Consider the following 4,380-nt stretch of genomic DNA (forward strand, 5'->3'; position numbering starts at 1 on the left):
GATCACTTCCATCAAGCTATATAGTGAATTCTAAGCGCTATTTGAGCGCTACGTAGATCAGATATTAATGATGCCGAAAGGAAAACAGATGAATCGAAGCCGCTAAGTTTTTCTCAAAAACTCAAGTCGGATTAGAAATATTTTCATCGCAGGTACTTCCTCTAGAGGAACGTTTCCGTATGTATGTATGTGTATATGTGTACACGTATATATGACTTTTTGTTTTTTAATATATACTCATGAATCTCTCTCGTTCGCTGCTTATTCTCTGAGAGGAGTTACAAAACATTATAAAAATTTCCATTTCAACAATTAAAATATCTATAAGATATATGTCTTGTACAACTATAACTATGTATAGCGCACAACACTTTGCTCGGACCCATAGTCCACAAACACAAGCATAATCAATCACAAGTTTATATTCTCACTTTGCAGAAAACCGCTTTACTGTGTATGTGTGTGTTTGTGTGTGTGTGTGTTTATATAAATCTCTTTCTTCACATTAAAATTTAAAGACGTTTTAATTTTAACATTTTTTGCCTCTTTTGAATGCTATCACTAACTTTTCAACTAATAATTCGTTGTAATCTATAATATCTATAATTGTAATACATATGTATGTAAAAAAAAAGATAAGAATATATAGAAAAAAAACCTCATAAGATTACAGATTAAAAGTTAAAGCGGATTTCTTTCTGCAGCAGAAATATCACCTTCCATTCGCATTTTCTCGGAATGATCTTCAATTCAATGCGAATCGAAGCGGGAAACGAAGTTGTCGTACGGAAGCAAAATACGTGAATATCTTTTACATAGAGATTCACGGCAATAATGACAAAAACGTATTTATCTAATATGTACAAGAATCTGTGAAAGAATCTCGTGATTAAACGTCTTCGAAATATGTGTTAAATATATAGACAAACTTTTTCACGAGATGAATCAGCAATGATTTGAAAAATCGATCGTTTGTTGAAAAACGGAACTTCCGCTGCTCTCGATTCTCTCTCTCTCTTTCTCTCTCTTTCTCTCTCTCTCTCTCGCTCTCGCTCTCTCTCTTTCTCTCGCTCTCTCGCTCTCTCTCTCTCTCTCTCTCTTACGAACACACGCGAGATTAGATATAATTATATTTATATTTCTCTTTACAAAAATTTTCTCTTATGATAAAATTTACACATTCTCAACACTGATAATAAGCAATATTGGCGCGATAGTTCGCGTCGGCACAAAATCTCACGTGCTCCAGAGAATCGGATATATTTGATATAAATATATACCCTATCTACATATTAAAAGACGTATGAGCATAGAACTCATGATTATAGAATGTGCAAATCATCATTTGGTTTGCGACACTCTTCTCTCCGACAGACGTGTCATTTATCTTTTGGAACAAATTCTATAAAACTTTAAAAAGTAAATTAGGTACCCGCATTTAATGCAAATTAATTAGATATCAGTTTGTAGATTTTTTTAATGATCCGATTAGTTCAGTCACAATCTAGCGCTATGGCAAGACTAAGCATTTACAAGAGGAGTTTTAATAATCCAAGACAGATCCAACTATTTCATTGTATATTCTTTTTTCTAATAAATTTTTTACTTCATGCCATTTTATATTACGTATATGTAAAACGATCATTAATCAAGTAAGGTTGTATTATGCACTATTATTTAAATCAGGTTTTAAACGCTACATATTATCGTTTTGCCAACTACAAACACTATGTCTAATGTTTAACCAGCGAACAATCAAATAAACAGAGTGATCTCTACATGAGCTGTTCAAATCACGATCCGATATACATTTGCAATTCTCGTATGCAAATGCGTCGAGAAACAATTGCAAATAATGTAAAAAGAGATGCATTCACGCCCCGTGTAAAATTGCAACGCTTCAGAATAAAACAGCGTATGTATTGTATATAAATCGACATCGTGTGACCGTAATCGCGTACTTACGACGAGTACTTCCCGCAAAGAGAACAGATTCCTTACATCTCGATTCTCAAACTGACACAGCAACAAATTTGACCCGTAAACACACACACGAAAAAAGTAAAGACTCGAGATTACCCGCGCGCCTAGTGTTTATGCTAGTTGTTACAGCGACACGCACAACGTAGAACGCTGCTAATTAAAAGTGCGCCATTCGCACGCACAGCGTACGGTGGAAAAAGTTTTCAATTATAATTATCCTACACGTTAATTTATATCGCGATCTTTTTTCGTGCTACTTTTTCGAGCCTCGAGAACTCTTTAAAGATCACCGTAGATTATTTTCATCAATTGTTATTACGCTTCTCTTTAGTAATATGCGATAATTCTATAGTGACCTGCGAAATTGATCGACGATTGATTATTTTCTACCGCAGTCGGATCGATCGATGCGTTAAAAATGACAGTCGCAATGAGCATGTCACTAAAAGTTTTTTTTTCGTAAAGCAATAAATAATTTTTGTTATTATTTTTTTAACGCAAAGATGCCAATTTACGTTATACATAAAGCGTGTCTTTCATCGCTGTGCAAAACAAATACTCGAATGCGGCACTCGTTGAAAAGTACTCATTCTAGTATTTATAGTAGAAAATGAGTGATAAAGATTGCGAATAAAAAAATATGCGAAAGTCTTATATCAAAATTGAAATTTCTACTCACAGGATTATGTTTCTCTTCGAGAAGCGAATCGAATTTTTTAATAATTTAGCAAGAAGAAAGAGCGATAAATAATACGTATATTACGCTGAGAATGCAATAATTCAAATTTCATATATCCATAATTTCAGTCTATTATTACATGCAGAAAACCCTAATAGTTTCTATTCACATCTCCGCTTTCAACAGTCATTTTCTTTAATCTTCTTTTCTGTCTTCTCTCTCTCCCTCTCTCTCTCTTATGTCGATTAAAATTCAATTCGAATGATATTGATAGAATTGTTACGCGCGCGTGCGCACACAATTTTTGTACGTATATATATATTATATACACAAAGCTTTCTCTTTACTGTAGTATACATGTATGTGTGTATGTTTATGTGTGTGTGTGTGTGTGTAACAATATATACCTTTTTGCATGATAAAACTTATAAACACACATTATACCGGCGCGAAAGATCATTCGATGCGCCCGATCGAAATCGAAAATTGTTTTAAAGAATCCAGCGCGCATCGTCTGTGCTATATAAACCAAAAACATTCCGAAAACGCCTCGTCTCTACGTATAAGGTCGTCTATAATTTAAGTACGTGATCAAGATGGTAAGTTAATCACTACTATTGATCGTTAAGTTGTTTCAGCTACATCCGCCGTGATAATCTCGGCGACAGAGACTTCAATTTCTATAATCAGATTCTCTCGAGATTGCGGAGCCGTATCGATCGCGGAGCAGCGATAATTATGGTGGCTACGTTTATCACGATCGACGATCGAATTGAAATCTTCACGCTGTGAGGTGTCATTGAAGCTCCTTGTCAGTTACGTATAATCGGTAGTTATATCAATTATTAATTTTTGGTATATCCGATCGTAAGTTGTTTCTCCCTAGTCGATTATCAAACTTTTTCAATTATAATTAATCTTATTATTTTCTATTGGTAAATTTTCTAGAAGTTTCATATTCGACATTAATCTTATGTTTTTTTCTTTTGCGATCGCAAAAAATACTTGGTTTTGAGATTTCGATCGCCGATCGCCGTATTACTCGAAGAAAAGATTTGATCTTGGGGCCCGGGAGGAGTCGGTGCAGGGATTAAGGCCCCAGGGCTTTTTTCACTCTTTCGAGTGCACTTTCTAGTTTGGTCTTCTCGTCCCACGCGATTGTCTCGCGCGTCTACTAGTGTCGTCGAGCTGATTCCGCGAATAGGATTTGTCCTATGCACATTTGTTGCGATGGACAAGGACACTGGAAGATCGTTTCGATCGACTCGATCAGTACTGATGGAAGGATCGTTTTGACTGAACGATCCATGTGTAAAGTATGCTCGAACCTTTAATTATATGCATCCGTAATGACTTTTCTTTTTAATAATAGAGAAAAAAGCGTGTAAATGTTAAAAAAATTCTTGTCCTCTACATTTCATTTGTAATTTAATTGCGCTCCAATTAGTATGGGAAAAATGTTGAAAATGTTTACGACATTTTGTTTTTTTATAATTATTATGTTTCGAATGAATAAAGTTCGAGATAGTATAAGTTTTTTGCAATATTTCGTGTTCTAAAATTGTACTCCAGATAGATTTGATTAAATGTGTGAACGACTTTTTGAATAACGAGAAGCACTTGATTGAGCAGTCAAGTATATAATTGCTTTTATAAAGAATTATTTCGTAACGGTATCTTATTTCTTTTTTTTTTTTTTTTTTTTTTTTTTTTTTTTC

This window comes from Pseudomyrmex gracilis, unplaced genomic scaffold (genome assembly GCF_002006095.1).
Source record: "Pseudomyrmex gracilis isolate BER0280 unplaced genomic scaffold, ASM200609v1 scaffold_1, whole genome shotgun sequence".
Taxonomy (NCBI): Eukaryota; Metazoa; Arthropoda; class Insecta; order Hymenoptera; family Formicidae; genus Pseudomyrmex; species Pseudomyrmex gracilis.